At 36.9% G+C, this 17,157-nt stretch overlaps 1 protein-coding gene across 8 annotated transcripts in view; it reads right to left on the bottom strand.

Moving 5' to 3' along the window:
• The window catches only part of TENM4 (teneurin transmembrane protein 4), a 1,584,659-nt gene that overhangs the window by 965,233 nt on the left and 602,269 nt on the right, over positions 1–17,157 (bottom strand). For all 8 annotated transcript variants that reach the window (XM_074303958.1, XM_074303961.1, XM_074303962.1 and 5 more), the window contains one exon: positions 5,455–5,502. The gene's annotated coding sequence lies outside the window, so the exon portion shown is untranslated. The remainder of the gene's footprint in view (positions 1–5,454; positions 5,503–17,157) is intronic.

Below are 17,157 nucleotides of genomic sequence, written 5' to 3'. Positions count from 1 at the left end.
AAACAAATCCTGAAAAGACTGCACAATCTGTAAAATGTTCATGTACCAACATCCTACCACTGGCAATACCTCTCCCATTTACCAGTGATTTATTCACTGAGGATTTCATTGTACCACAAAAACACTGAAAGCATTTGGCAAGCAAAATTCTCCAGTCTGAGTAAATAAAAATTAGGAAACAGTCTCTAGCTATTTATTTTTCAAGCTTTTAACTTTCCCTTTGTGGTAACTTGATGACTCCAAAGCATATTTTCATCATCAGAATAGATTACATTTTCCTATCTCTTTAAGAATTTCAGAGTTCTAACCTGCCAAGAACCCTATGGAGAAGGAGACGCAAATGTCATTATCCCCATTTCAAAGATACAAAAACAAAACTGAGGTTCAAGAATTTGTTTCATGTAGAATGCATGATATCTTTTTCCTTCCCTTTCTATTTTTCTTTACTGAATGTCCCTGGCAGCCTAAGATTCTGATTCTTCTTAGTCATTACAGAAACAAATTGCCAGGTTTGGTGCACCCATTCCTATTCTGGAGTTACTTGCAAAAATTCAGCATAAATCTAGAAGTGAAATGAAGAAAATCCAAAAGGTCTGTTTATTCCCAGGTAAAAACATATATACATGTGTGTGCTCACACACATACACTTACATACACATACACAGATAGAAGGAAGGGGAGAAAAATTGAGCTTTCTGTTCACTATGAAACAAAAGAATTTGCTGCCTGTGGGTTGAACTCACAAGGGGTCAATTATTATACCATGATGAAAATCACGTGTTGTTTCATTGTCTTGCATAAGATTAAACTCTATATGATGAAACAAGTAATTGGTCAATGAGGTCTTAAAGGAAGACAATCACAAATTAATTTCTTCACTGTCATCCAAGACTTTACACTGCTGCATCCTTACTTGAGTCGGTCAGGCAGTTCTCCTATAAGTAAAAGTTGATGTGGAACCTGGAGCAAGAATGAACCTAGTTTGAATCTTACTCCAGATTGTTATTAACTATATGAACCTGGGCAAGTTGCTTAATTTATTTCTCCCTCAGTTTCTGCATCTACAAAATGGCTATCCTAGTAATACCTATCTCCCAGGGTTGCTGTGAGGATCAAATAAGATAGCAGAGGGAAAGGTTTTTGTTAACATTAAAGGGCTGTTTAAATGCTAGCTATTATTATGATGGGGCAGCTGAATGGTACAGTGTATAGAGTACTGGGACTGGAGTAAAAAATATCTGAATTCAAATCTAGCCTCACATACTTAGCCCTGTGGCTCTGATATTCGGCTGTGTGGGCAAGTCATTTCACCATGTTTTCCTCAGTTTTAAATGAGCTGGAGAAGGAAATGACAAACCATTCAAATATCTTTGCAAAGAAATCCCCAAATGAGGTCATGAAGAGTTAGACATGACTAAAATAACTGAACAACATTATTATGATGAAATCTAGTTTAAGGTTCTTCTAGCTTACTGTAAGGAAACTGATAAAAAAAAATCACTGAATTTCCTGAATAATTTTTCATATAATAAAGGGAAATGAATTGTGTTCTTTGAGTTAGCCATCAGAATAAAGAAATCTTCAAATTCTTCTACAAGTGGTAAAGTCAATCTTTCACATGTACTTCTTTTCAAATTAATTTTATTGGCACAAAATTGAGGCCATCTACATTTCTTAATTTCCTCGTCACTAACTGACACACTCTTCTTCCATCCTTTCTCATCTTTTCCTCTCCTCTCTGTTCTCTCTCCTCTCCTTTCCTTCCTCCATTTATTAAGCACCTACTGGATGCAAAACCTTTACTAAATCCTTCCCTTCCTCCTTATCACATGCCCTATTGTGCTGTGGAGGTGATCTTGGATTTCAGGAGCTGTGTCAGTTGGTTTGAAGCATTCTACTAAGCTGGGAATCACAGATCACGCCACTGTGTGCATCTCTTTTAAGGACTGTACTGTTTCAGCACAAAAGGGCTCATTAGGAAAGAGTTGGCCACTAGGAGATGAAATTTTTATACCACAGCAACTGTGCAGTCTTCAGTAGTGTGAGTTGTATAGACTCAAGAAAACATAGATCTTTCAAAAATGCTATACTACATGGGATAGAAAGGAATAATAATCATCTTCAGGATCCTGGAAACAGGAACTAGGTGAGTGCAAACTGTCAACAATATTCAAGCTACCCCATGCTCTTTCTGTCTTGATTTTCCCACATGTGAAATGGGGAATAATAGAAACCCAGAATCCTTAGAGTTTGAAAGTGCCTAAGAGATCATCCATTCTACCTCCCTATATCTGCCTTACCCACCATTGAAGAATTCCACAGAGCAAAAAATCAAAACTGGGAAAGAAAGAGAACCTGAGGCTGACAGGTACATTTTCCTATCCAAGATCACTAATAAGTGTTTGAGATGTCCCTGATTCCAAGTCTAGGATTCCATCCACCATGCTATCTAGCTACCTTACATAAGCATTAGTTGATACTTGTTTACATGTATATTCTTGTAATGTGGGCTGATAACTTTGTTGCTTAATTCACTCATAAGAACAATCTTGTCTTCCCTCCCCAAAAGATAATAGTCCTGGGAACCTAACCTCCCCAGGAACCCCAAATAGCATTCCACTTGTTGTAAGAATTAGCTTTCACCAGAGGTATGCTTTCTTCGGTGTCAAACATTTTGAAGAGTTGATCCTAAATGTTGAGAACTTAAGAAACACACATGCACAATCGGTCTGCATCCGGACCCTTGGAGCTCTCACTGACCCTTACAGAAAGCAACCAGCCAAGTATTAGTTTCCTCAGAATTCCATCCAAACAAAGATCCTTCCTCATGTTACCTGCTGGGGTAATGCAAGAAACAGGATCAGCTGGTTTGGGGACCACCTGAAACTAGAGTTTGTGACTCTTGAAAGGGTTCGAGGCCAAGGCAAGAGATCAGATCAAGGGCCGGGAGAACTATTGAAAGGAATAAAGAAAGGGACAGAGGGAGGCTGGCAGAGAAAAGCTTTTCAAGATGAGAATGAATAGTGGCAGCTTTCATCAACTAACAATGAGAAGGGCAAGGAAGAACTCCTGGAATACAAGCCAGGATGAAAGGGTGGCTGGCCTCCCATTGCACTTGCCTAGTTTCATGATATTTATTAAAAGCTCTTTTGGATCCAGTTGGAGAATTAAACCCTTAAATACCATTTTGCCCCTCTTATATCTGAAGGACCTCACAGGAACGGGTATATGTACGTTTGTGCACAGCCTGAATGTAGGCCATTCTTCCCCCTCAAGTCTATATGGTATATATGTGTTCTTAGTACACAATGGACAAAAAGAAGTTAATGAAAATAAAGAGACAAATAATAATAAAAAAGAAATAAAAGAAATTGATTTGACTTGAAAGTGTAAAAAAGAAATTTTAAAAAATAAAAAAAGAATCGTAAGAAACAAATAAAATGCACTGAATTTAAAGTCAAAAGATTTGGGTTTAATTTCTGATTCTGATATTCTCATGGGTCACCTTGAGGACTTTATCTCTAAAAGTGAGAAGATTAGATCAGATTATTTAAAGTGTATATTGTTAAAAGTGAATTTACTTTAAATATTGTAATTTTGTACAGTCACTTTTTAACACTGATTCCCCACACACACACTTTTTTTTTTCTTTTTTGAAGGACTTTGTGTTAAGTGACTTGCTCAGGGTTACACAGCTAGGAAGTGTTAAGTGTCTGAGGCCAGACTTGAACTCAGGTCCTCCTGATTCCAGGACTAGTGTTCTATCTACTGCATCATATAGCTGCCTCTGTATAGTTATTTTTTCAGTGAGTTCATATGTAATTTATCTCCCCATCAAGAAACCTCATTTTATATATTATATTATTATATTTATATATTATATAGAGTCTATGAACCATCTATCTCTTAGCTAGCCCAGTATGTCACTATACAATAGTGTACTACACTATTCACTCTAATCTCTCTCTCTATATATATATATGTGTGTGTGTGTGTGTGTGTGTATATATATATACATATATATATATGTATATATATATACACACACACACACACATACATACACACACACACACACACATATATATATATATATATATATATATATATATATATATATATATATATATATATATACACACTAATATGTATGTATATACACAAATACAAATATCATATACTATACACAGGGAATATGTAATGCAATATAAAGATTACATATATAATTATTAAAATATAATAACTATTATATAACATATATTATTAATGCCTATGTTTATATATGATTATTAATACAATAAAATCTAATATATTATATAATTGTTAATATCTTAAGAATACATCATGTCATTATTAATATATCACCCAATGCATAATTTATTACATAATTATTAATATGTAATGAATCCATTACATAATTATTAATGTATAATATGTAATGCATACCAATATGTAATCTAATTATCAATTTATAAAACATCATATATTTATTAATACATATGTGATAGTATTTCATAAATGTACATACACACAGATAACAATTAATGAGTACTTGGGATCTTCTAAGTAATGGAACAAGAAGTACAGGATATAATAGAATGCTTGACTTGGAGTCAGGGAAACCAACTTAATAATCCTACTTTACTGGCTTACTAGCTGTGTGATTCTGGGGAATACACTTCATCCTTCTTTTTCCTTTTCTTCTGTAAAGTGAGGGGACTGGATCAGATGACTTCTAATATTCTTTTCATCTTTAAACTTATGAGGAGCTACTCATAAGCATTGGGTTTTGAGCCAGATAGCTTGAGTTTATATTTACGCATATATGCATAATATACATATATGTATATATTTGTGTGTGTATCATCCCTGAAGCTCAGCATTGGTGGAGACTTTAGATCATCTTTTTCAATCTATAGCTGCATAGGAATTCACTCTATGGCATTTTTAGCAGGTGGGGAATTCACTACTTACTGAGAGAATGCTTTGTAAAATTTTATTACATGTACATAAAATATGTTTTTTTAATTCATTCTCATTGTTTCTAGTTCTGATGTCTGGGGCCAAGGAGGAAAAATTTAAACCCTTTTCTATAATATTGTCTTTCAAATGATATTAAACAATGACTTCATACTAAATCCCATGATGTAATAAGAGCCATACTGTATGATCAATCAGGAGATTGGGGTTCTTTTTCCTGTGCTGCTAGTGACTCACTACATGACTCTGAGCAACTTACTCCCCCTATGAACCTTGGTTTTTTTATCAAAAAAAAATACAGAGAGTAGTACTTACATGGTACAATTGTGAGGAAAGTGCTTTGTAAAGTTTAAAACTCTTTAAGAGGTGGAAAAAAGTACAAGCAGTATACTTTATAAGCCTAAAAGCAGCACCTAGAAAAAATCTGAAATACAAGATATTGGATCACTTAGTCTGAGAGATAAATGCACTTACTATTTGTTGAATAGATCACTTCTCCAATCCAATGTTCAGTTTTGCCATCTAAGAAAAGAAAGATAACCATACTTAGTGCTTGAGATTCTCAGAATGAAGTACAACAGGGAAATAACAAAAAACAGTGGATGAACAAAGTATTATACTTAGTGATGGGGTAGATACAAAGTTGATATTGGGTATTATAACTGTCCTCAAGAAGCATATTGTCTAGATTACAATATAATATCCAAGGACATAAAAAGAAACAATATAATTTTGGTCTTTATTCCTTGAAATTATATAATTTCATTTCATTTGAACAGAAATCTTCCCTTCAATTAATTGTCTCTGACAAATGATCATTCAGCTTCAATGAGAGGATTTATTGATCATTCATCTTTTGAAAAGCTCTAATTATTAGAAAGTGTTTTCCCCTCCTTATTTGCAGCCTAAATCTGATTCTCGTCAACAGCCATGCAATGGTTCTGGTCCTGCTCTCTAGGGTTAAACAGAACAAACCTAATCCCTTTTCCACAAAATAAGCCTTCTGATTTAGTAACATGTCCATTCAAAATTTTGTTTTCTAAAGATCCCCAATTATTTTAATCATCATATAGTATAGTCTTCATTTTCCACTCTACCTTCTTTACCGTGTTGGTTAACTTCTGCTATACATGCTCTAGTTTATCAGCATCCTTCCTAAAATGTGGCACCCAGAATTAAGCATTTAACACAATATAACAGATGATAAGGGAAAAGTGGAACTCCCTAGCTGGATAGCATATTTTTCATAATGGAGCCTACGTGCATGGCAGTCTTCATGGCTTCTTTGTTCAGCTCTTAGGTGACAATATGATTTGTCTAAAGTAGAACTATCAACCACCCCATACCAGCCTGAGTACCAGATTAAAATTTAATTGTGAAATGTTTAACAAAATAAATAAAAATACAATACAATACAGTTAGTGTTAATATATACCCCCAGGGATTGATTTCTATTTAAGTTTGACATTACTAGAAAGCATAAATAAGCCCAAACACTCAGGTCCAGGGATTCCCTATTACCTATAGAATCATACGGTAAGGTTTTTTGAGAGGTCAGTCTCTTTACAACCTGCCCCCTTTCAATTTTTTTCATTCTTCTTATAATTTATTGTCCTTCATGCAATTTACCATCTTGCCCTATTGTACCATTTACTGTAGTTCATACACCATATTCTATCATGCAAGTCTGCACCTTTCCCTAGTTGCACAATCATACCTGAATGTTCTTTTTCCTCATTTCTGCCTCTTGGTTTCCCTGGCTTCCCTCAGGACTCAGCTCCACTACCCATCTTCTTCAGAAACCCCCTCAGTATTTTTAAGATACTCTCTCTATGTCTTATATGTGCTCAGTCCTTTTAATGTTGACCTTCTTCTTAAAAATGTAATGTCTTCGAAGTCAGGAATTATTTTTGGCTTTTGAATATCCCAAGAACTTAGCACAGTGCTTAGCATGTAATAGGCACTTAGTAAATACTTATTGACACCCTGTTTGATTGACTCATACCAAATTATCAGTACTAAAATTCATGGTTGCTTTTTAAAAAAAAACATATAAAAGCATATTTTAAAAAGATATAACTTCTTATTTAGCCATGCAATTTCTGCCTATAAATATTGAAGCACTTTTATCAATTCAACCAATGTGGGGGGGAAGAGGAGAAAGGCAGTGCAGAGAAAACTCATATCAGGCACTAAAAGAAACTTTCCTATAATTTTGTTCTAATTGTAGCAAACTTCCATTTTCTGTCATTTGGTTTCCAATTAATAGCTATGAATTTTTTATAGTGATATTACAAACTAGCTGAAAATCCTACAGACATAACTCATGTTTTCTATCTGTTTAAAGGCTCCTGTGTATAGCCTAAACCTGAGGCCATTTACCACTCTAAAATGGTAAGGCCCCAGTGATTTCTTCCTTTCTTCCTCCCTCTCTCTCACAATGCAGGGTAGCTCTGAATGAAGTAAATGAATTGGTTTAGTTGGTTGGCAAGGTGTTTTAGCTGTTATCAACCATCTGTTTTAACAGGTTTGCTCAGGGATTTAGATTTTTGTTAAGATCACAGGGTGTATAGTATTTTTATAAGTTCATTCATTCATTCACTCAAAGGATCATAGGGTTTTGAGATAGTACACAGCTTAGATTTACTTTAACCTTTTCATTTTATGGTTCTAACTTACATAGTTATCATGTTGGGTTTTTTTTTTTGTTTGTTTGTTTGTTTTGTTTTGTTTTGTATTAGAGTGTTTGAGTATATTTCACATTCTCTTCCTCTTCTCCCTTTCGAAGTTGTGAGCTCAAAGAGGTCAAATACTATGTCTTTATTTACCCACCTGACATCCATCTTGGCATACTATTCATAGTAGGCACTTAATACATATTTATTGAATTGTATTTTTTTAAATCTCTTTAGGAAAAATCTCAAGTCACATTCTGAAGGTAAAGAAAGGGCTAGCTAGAAAGGAGTCAAGTAGATTATTAAATGTTGGCAGAAGGACCAATGACTCAGAGGAAGGAATGAATAGATTAGATATGAGGAAGTCAGAAAAGATAGGAAGAATTGTACAAACTGATGCAGAATACTGCAAGGGCTATCAATTATAGGTTCCTTTTGTTTAACTGTTTTTATTTGTAACAAGGGAGAAGGATATTTATTTGCAACAAGTGTGAAGAAGGATATACTGGGAAATACTTGGAGTGTAGAAAGTAAAAGAATTCAATAAAATTTTTAAAAAGTACACCCATGATGCTTTATAATTTATAAAATAATTTTTAAGATCACCTTGCATTTTCACACCCTTTTCCAAAAGAAAAAACTGAGAATTAAAGAGATAAACACACTTTTCCTCGAGTCACATGGCAGTGAAGAGCTACTTGCCTACATATTAGGGATGATAGCCTATTAGTGATGGGAATGATCTCTCAACCACAGCAGTCAGCATTTATGCTATCATGCTTCTCTGCCTCTGTCCCTATATAGACCTTTTCTTCTCCACTCTAAACGCAACAATGAGAATAAAGATGGGAACAGTTAATGCTGGAGGAGTAAAATCCAAATCCCCTCCTTACTGAAGACACATTAAATGAATCAAATAATCAGTGTTTCAATAATTATAAGTTGACTGTTGACTCAGTGTTTCTGCCAAGACACTCTTGCCTTTATTAACTCCATAAAATATTTTTTTTATTTTGTTTTGTTTTGCTTTACTAAATTTCTTTCCAATCAGGGGGAATCTAACACAGGTTTTTGAGATGGAAAATACTTCAAATCGTCTATGACTCTTTCATTTTACCAGTGATATAATGGAGGACAAGAAAATAAAGCACAAGGTCTTAGGTAGAAAATGGCAGATCATAAACACTGATTCATTTTATAAGCTTTTATAAAGGAAAAAAATAATGTGTGAGACTCTGGGTTGGATTCTAGGGATATAATGGGGGAAAAACATGGTCCTTGGACTCCAGGAGATGATATTTTGTTGGTCTATGTCCCTTTTGCTTCTTGGAATGATAGATTAGTTAGCCTCATCAGTTTGTTCACTGTGACCTGGACAGTGGTTGTGAATATGTTCTTCTAAGATTAAAAAAAAAGAATCGTGTCTGCAAGGAAGATTTCATCAGAAAAAAATATCTATTTTGTTAATACCCTTAGTGACTGTATCCCAGATCCTATAAGACCCTTGAAATATCTGTTTTGGCTGTTGGTTTTATCACTTCCATTTAAGACCTTTGGATTTTGGCATTCATGAGAAATATTGGCTGCCAAACCAACCTGGCCCCTGGTTTATATTCATCTGGCTCTGGAGCTGAATCCCACTCCTCCATCTTATAGGAAGAGGGAGACTTTACTCAGCTCTCTTCTTCCTCCCCATCTAATAAGTGGCATATGCCATCTTTCTTTTGGTAATATGATATTTTAAACTTTTAGACTAAGCTCTTTGAGGGCAGGACCTGAACCTGAGCCTTAATCTAATCTTGCTACCCTTCTTAGGACCTAGCACAGTGCTCTAGACACAGAAGGCATTTCATAAATATTTGTAGAATGAATGAATGTGGAATTGGAGATCTTCCTCTTAATACATGCTAAGCCTCCTGCACTCTCCTGCCAGATGTCTGAGCAGATAACATTTTTCTCAAGGGACCACCATTCAGTAGTTTCTAGCATCATCAGAATTGGTTCTGAATTTTTCCCCCCAGGCTGGGCTCCTGCTGCCTATGAAGGTCCCCAGCAGATGCTCACTTTATTTTCCTTCTTTATATTCCATGGACAAAGTATCCATGAATGACTGAATGAAAAGATATATTGATGGATAAATGGATAGACAGACAGATGCATGGACAAATAGAGAGAATGATAGAGAAATAGATAGAGACATAAATACATACACACATACATATACAGACAGACAATAAGAACTAGATTTTTGGCTTTGTTGAGATAAGGGGATACCTTAAAAGAAAACTCCCTCTATTCATAAGGCTTAACAAGTCTTAGTTCATCTTGAAGTTGCTTAGGGCCCCAAGAAGTTGGTGATTTATTCAGTCAACTCAATAGTATATATCTGTCTTAACCTCACTCTTCTGATTTCAAGGTGATCTTTCTAAATCTCTACCACTTGCCTTTCTCTATGTGTGTTCATGTGTGTATGATGCCCTTATTTGGAGTCCATCATGATATAAAATAAAGAGGAAAGGGCTGGGCATTTCATTCTGTCTCTATAACAAACTAGTCATGTGACTTAGGACAAATTGTGTTCGTTCTGTAGACTGTGGACCTCAGTCCCATCCTCTATAAAATGAGGTAATTAGATGACCTCTCCAGACTAAGTTGTAGGGTCTGTCTATACTTTGAAAATGTTATGATCAGAGAAGCTAAGTGGCACAGTGTATAGAACAGCCATTCTGGAGTCAAGAGTTCAAATTTAGGCTCAGATACCTACTGGCTGTATGACACCCTGGGCAAGTCACTTAACCAGATTGCTTAAAAACAAAACAAAACAAAACAAAAAACAAACAAACAAACAAACAAAAACACTTATGGTCTAAGATTTAAAATTCTTCCATTTGAGATTATAACATCTAACAAATAGTAGGGATCCAAGGATTCAGAGTTCCAACCATAAGTCGATTGCTTTAGGTTGAATTCTGTAAATTTAATCATTATTAGGCTGGGTTGAAGGTGAAATCCCCATCAGTTAACTAGGTCTCTGTCAACTTAAGTGACCTTAATCTCTGAACCCTTTGTTAAAGTTTTTTCTACCAGCAGGTGAGTAACCACAGGACACTCTGCATTAAGTTTATTTCATGGATAGAAGTCTATCTCTGTGTTTCATGACAGAGGTAACTGTGTTTTTTATTGTTTGTTTAACAACATGGAACCTCCCATAAAGAGCTGGGATTCCCTGACTGATATGTCACTCCTGTGTCATGAATCCTATAGATATCAAGAGAGGGCACAGGAAGATCACCGAGTCAGGGGTCAGAGGGAGGCTTGGGTTCATAACCCAATTGCATGCCTCACTGAGGAGAGGCCCAAAGGCAAAATTTTTTTAACCTGCAAAATTAGAATAATAACATTCACTACTTTGCAGCTCTTGCCAAAAAAGTGCTTTATCAGCTGTACAACATTACATAAAAGAGAGCAATTATTACCTCAGGGACGGGATTTCTCCTTTTTCCTATAGTACCAATCTCCCTAAAGTCTAGCTCTGACTTATCACCATGCCTTGGCACAGGCCACAGTTTTCAAAGTCTCTATCAGGACATTCCAAGCTAGAAAGGTTTCAGATAAGGGTCTAAGTAAGAATGGAGGGGTGTCTGTTGCCTAAAGCCATCCCATTGAGTTTCATCATTAGAGAGAACTGGGTACTGGAAAAAATGTGCCAGGCACTGAGTTATGTATTAGGAATACCAAGAAAGATTAAAAAAATAACAGGACCTGTTTCAAGGAACTTAAGAGTATGATGGGAGAGACAACAAGCAACTATATACAAATGAAATGCATGCAGGAGAAATGGGGGGTGTTTAAGAGAGGCTAGGATTAAAATAAAGTTCTCTCATCAATTAGTCTAGTGTTCTTTCTACCACTTTCCAGGAGCCTCTCATAAAAAACAAAAAACAAACAAAAAAACCCACTTTTCTTCCTCAGTCTTAACATCAACATCTCTCCACTATCTTTCTGTTCTCTCTCTCTCCCTCCCTGGCTTCTTCTCTCTTCTCCTCTCTCCTCTCCTCCCCTCCCCTTCTTTTTTCTCCTTTCTTTTCTTCTCTTCTCCTCTCCTCTCTCTTCCTCTACTTTTAATCCCATTACTTTCCTTCTCTTCTTCTCTCCTCTCCTCTTGTTCTCCCTCTTTTCTTCCCTTCTTCTTCCTCTCCCTCTCCCTCTCCATCTCCCTTTCTCTCTCTCTCTCTCTCTCTCTCTCTCTCTCTCTCTCTCTCTCTCTCTCTCTCTCTCTCTCTCTCCTCTCTCTCTCTGTCTCTGTCTCTCTCCCTCTTTCTCTGTGTCTCTCTCTGTGTCTCTGTATCTCTGTCTCTTTCTGTGTGTCACACACACACACACACACACACACACACACACACACACACACACACACAACAACCTCTTTCCAATCTAAACAGCCAGGCTCAAGAGAATGACACCGACTCCATTCAAGGGGCTGCCATTCATGGCCTGCCAGACACCCCACAGTACACTGGCGGCCAATGTGTTCATTTACAAAGTAGGCTATGCCTTTTTGCCATATCCCAGCCTGCATTTGAAGAGGTTCTCTCCTGACTCAAGAGCAAGTACATGAGCCAGGTTTGTTTCCTTAGGATCCAGTCAGACAGGGGCTGGCTTGCAAGCTCATGAAGCAGTGCCAGGCACTCTCTTCTGAGAACTTCTCTGTCCTTGGGCCCCTGCAAAGCAGATTCCATGACAAGTAAGCCTCTTGACCTGAATCAGTAATGGACCTTCCTGACAGCTCCTCTACAAAGCCTCCTTCATAGTAGTTAATGATGGTACAGGAGAAAAACCCCTGATTGGAGTGTCAGAAGACTTCAGTGTCAGCCTCAGGTCTGACACTTATTTCCTATATGACTTTGGAAAAATCATTTAATGATTCTTCTCTGGGCCTTAGCTTCCTCACCTGTGAAAAAGGGGACAAAATGACCTAACACAAGTGACTGGAATGTTTTATGGTTTATTAAACACTTTCCTTAAAACACCTCTGCAGGGTTGGTGATATAGTTATTATTATCCCATTTTAGAGATGAGGAAACTGGAATCCCAGGAGGTCATGTGACTTCCCTATGATCACAGCTAATAGTAAAGCAAGGATTTGAAGTAAGATACAAGTCTAGTTTGCTCTCTCTTCAGCTTTGTGGTACTCAAAACAACCATATAGGGCTGTTGAGAAGTATGTACGGCATGTGGAAAATGCTTTCAAACCATCACAGAATACATACATGTCCCCTTGTTATTGTTATTATTATCCACAAATTAAGCCTAATTCTAGGTATTATACCCTTTGGATAATCATAGATTTTTGAAGTTGGAAGTGTCCACAGAAGCTTTTAACAGTCTGATTTAATAGAAAAAACAAAGAGACAACAAGAATTTAATGAGTACCTACTATGGACCAGGAACTGTAGTAAATGCTAGGAGATCCAAAGGCAAAAATATGGTCTTTCCCCTCAAGGAACTTGTAATCTAATGAGAAATATGTGTGAATAGTCATGTACACATACCATAGATACCTGGCAAAAAGGAAAATAACCTCAAGGAAGGCCCTGAGGCTGTGGGTGGGATGCTGGGAAGATATTGGGAAAGCTCTCTTGCTTAAGGTAGGATATGAACCAAGGCTAAAGGAAGTCAGGGAAAACCAGGATGTGAAAGTGAGGAGAGAGAATATTCTAACCAAAGGGAATAGCCAATAAAAAGGCATGGAACCAGGAAATGGAATGGATGTGTGAGGAATAGCAAAAAGGTCAGTGTTGCTGGTAGCAGGGTCTCCAGTATATGAAGATTGTGAAAGGCTGGAAAACAGGAGTTCATATTTGATTCTAAATGGAATAGGAAGTCATCAGGTTTATTGGGGAGGGGGTATCATAGTCAGATTTGGACTTTAAGAAGAATACTGGACCTGTAGTCAGGAGAACTAGGTTTGAATTTTGTGGACAAATCACAACATTTCTGAGTCTCAGTTGTCTTAGTTATCACCTGATGAAAGGTTTAGTCAAAAAGATCTATCATCAATAACTAAACTCTTGTTAAAATCTGCTATATCTAAGACACAGTTCTAGGCACTAGGGATAAAATGCCAAAAAAATGAAACAATTCCTGTCTTTAAGAAACTTACATTGCCCTGAGTGTAATGCTGCTTACAAATCTAAACCCTACAATTAATGTCAAGATTATGATGGTTATAAAATCCCAGAAAGTAGTTTCCTCTCTTTCACTGAATTAAGGTGGGAAATTCAGGGGCAAGGTCAAGATTTCCATGTGTTCCAAATTCCCTACAAGACTCCACTGCAAGTTCTCTTAGGCAAAATATCATCTTTGACTTGCCAAAGAACACAAAAGAAATTCAGGATTGGAACCAAGTTGGAGTGGGGGCAGGTTGGAAGGGAGTAATTTAGAATTTCCAGTTCAAAAGAAACTATGGTTTCCTTCTTGACTCTGAGAACTGGGTCAGGCTGTCGCTGGTGAAAGGAGGACAGAGGGAGAGGGAACAAAACAGAAAGTTGGAGTAGCTTTATGGCGCCGCATGTCTGAGTTTTGGAAAGTAAGAGGTTCTGTGGAATTGTAGAAGGGAAATGGTTTTCCTAAAGAAGGATAAGGCTAGAGTAGATCAGTCCCTTCTAACTTCTGGTTGCATCTCCAGGCTACCTCAAACTCTAGCTCCCTTGAACTTCAGCAGAGAAGTGGTTGTGATGCATCTGAATGTCAATGAGTCAGCAGGGTGATGAGGGCATTTATTCTGAAGCTTCTCCAACACCATGGCATGGGTAAATATCAGGCCATTGATGCCATTGCTCCATTCTAATGATTCACTGATCAAGTGATCAGGGGCCTGGGATACTAGGGGAGCCAGACTCCATGGTCCTAGAAATTTAAATCCAGGTAACATGAAACCTCCTTCAGAATAACATTTGACTTGGGCATAAATTACCAAATCAGGAGAAATTTAACACTCGATAGCTGTTTTAGTGAAGAAGTAAGTATGTACAGCAAGAACGCTACACTGCTCTTAAATGAGAATAATTAAATAGACTAATGTGCTTATGTTCTTTTATTTAAGTGGCAGGGCATGGGCTCATTATTGGTGACATTCTGCTTAAAAAATAATTAAGCATCGGGCATGTTCCTCCCCCAACCCCAATCTTAGGGAAATCTGACTGCTGCAGTGCATAGTGGGTATGTTCCCTATGGCAACCCAGTCTCCCAGAAAGGAAACACCTGCCTAGAAAAATGGGCAAAGCAACATTTTGTTGTTGGGAAGCTGCCTGGTTTTATTAATAAACTCATATCGTGTACATGGCACATTGAGGTAAACAGAGACTTTTCTAGGGTGTATAAAGCTGGAACTCTAGCAGATGAACAAAATAACCTTCTAAATATAAATTCCAAGATAAACAGTAACATATATACCTCTGTATACTGATTCATGGGGATAATATGCAAATGAATGACAAAAAAACGGTATAGAGGTTCAAAGTTGGAAGGGCCTGGAATGAAAGAGGTAATTGGGAACTAAAAACATATATGATGGAAATGTAAGGAACTTTCATATATAGTTTTCTGATAATATATAAAGTGCTAGAGTGAGAAACAGTTCTTACAATATGGATTGTAAAACCCATAAGGGATTAGAACATAGACTAAAAGATCTAAAAAGGTCCTTAGAACAGATAATGTCAGAAATGGGCTAGAACTCAGAACACAGAAAGTTAAAACCAAAAAGATCGCTTTGAGATGGATAGGACCAAAAGACAGAATCTGACAACAAACAATGTCAGAGTTTAAAGGAATCTCCATATGTAGAATATTGCGACACAAAACACAAATTATTGAAATTAAAAGGGACTCTGGGATATGGTCAAGAAGAGTAAAAAGGATCTTATAACACACAATATAGACTGAAAGTAAAAGAAGGGTCCTGAGAACATCAAATATTAGAAGGGAGGATCTTAGAGAACAGAGAATGTTAGAGCTGGAAAAGATCTTTGTTCACTCTCTAGCGAGTCTCCTCCACCCCTTCATTTCACAGATGGAGAAACTGAGACCCAGTGAGGATAAATGACTTTTCCTAAGATCAGATGATTTGTTCTAACTTGCTTAATATTTATCTCTTAGTTTCTTGGGGTTTAGGTTTCCTTATTTGAAAACGATCACAATTCCTAGAAGTGACAAAGATTTGAAGGCTCATCTGGTATGGTGAAGAAATGACTGAAGGATTATCTGTCTGCTCAAGAAACAGCATGGTACCCAAGGCCAGAGGCCAGATCTTGAGTCTGGAATAGTTGGATTCCTACTCCCTATTAGCTGTGTGACTGACTATAGGCAAACATCTTAAGCTGTCAGTTTTTCAAGCTACTATATTAAGTTACAGATAAGGTGCTGATGCTTATTAGTAGGGGGAGTTTTCACACCTGGAGTATCTCATCCTGATGATGTCACAAGTCCAAACCCAAAAGGAGAGCAGTGAATATGAAGGGATCAGTCTACTCTTCTTAATGGTGTAAATATAGTGGATCATCGGATCAGATAGCATCTTATGAAGGAAATACATTTTTTATTTATTAAGTAGGAAGAAAATTTATTAAGTGCCTAACAGGTCTCTGACTCTGTTAAAGACATAGATGATAAAAATCACATAAATATTAACTTATTTGATTTACACAAATTTTTACAAACAGCCCTAGGAGATTGATACTATTGGTATTAGGAGTTAGTCGAAGGTAGTTGAGAAAACTATAAATTGAGGAAACTGAGGCAAACAGGTTATGTGACTAGCCTAGGTTCACAAGCTAGTTATTGATTGAGGGTGCTTATGAATTCAGATCCTTCTCACCAGAGACTCTATTCTCTGTACTACCTAGATCAAAGATTTATAGCTGGAAAGAACTTCAGAGGTACAGATTCAAAAAGAAAAGAAAAATCAATGACACCTCCTTCTCAGGATAATTCACTAAGTAGATTCACAAGTCAAAGATTAAATGACCCAAGATCCACTGGCAGAGGGAGAGATGAAATCAATAACAGCAACATTTTGCCCAAACATGAGAGGCGGAAATTACATTTTTTTCTTCTCTAATTCCCTCTTACACCTTCGATTGGAAGTGATGTTCGGATTTTCTGTGTTTCCCAAATCCTTCCTGAGCACAGAATCCCAAACTTGCTTTCCCATTGGTCAGATAGGATTTTCTGTCCTTCACATTCTCTCAGGTTTCACGTCTCCTGTGCTTTTCTGAATTACACCTTTAGATGTCCAGACTGTCAGCTCCTGCTGGGCTCTCTAAGGACCAGGTCTTGTCTCTCAGCCTCTTTGCCCTTAGGGGGCTAAGCATGGAGTAAGTGTTTAAAAGTAAATATGCATATTGCATACCACAATGGGAAGAATGCATGACTTAGATTCAAAACTCAGGAGTTTGAGACCCAAAATGCTACATGCTAACTGTATTGAGCAATTTCTCCT

The sequence above is a fragment of the Sminthopsis crassicaudata genome, chromosome 3 (genome assembly GCF_048593235.1).
Source record: "Sminthopsis crassicaudata isolate SCR6 chromosome 3, ASM4859323v1, whole genome shotgun sequence".
Taxonomy (NCBI): domain Eukaryota; kingdom Metazoa; phylum Chordata; class Mammalia; order Dasyuromorphia; family Dasyuridae; genus Sminthopsis; species Sminthopsis crassicaudata.
Note: the sequence above shows the minus strand (reverse complement) of the source record. Positions and strands in the feature narration are given on the sequence as shown.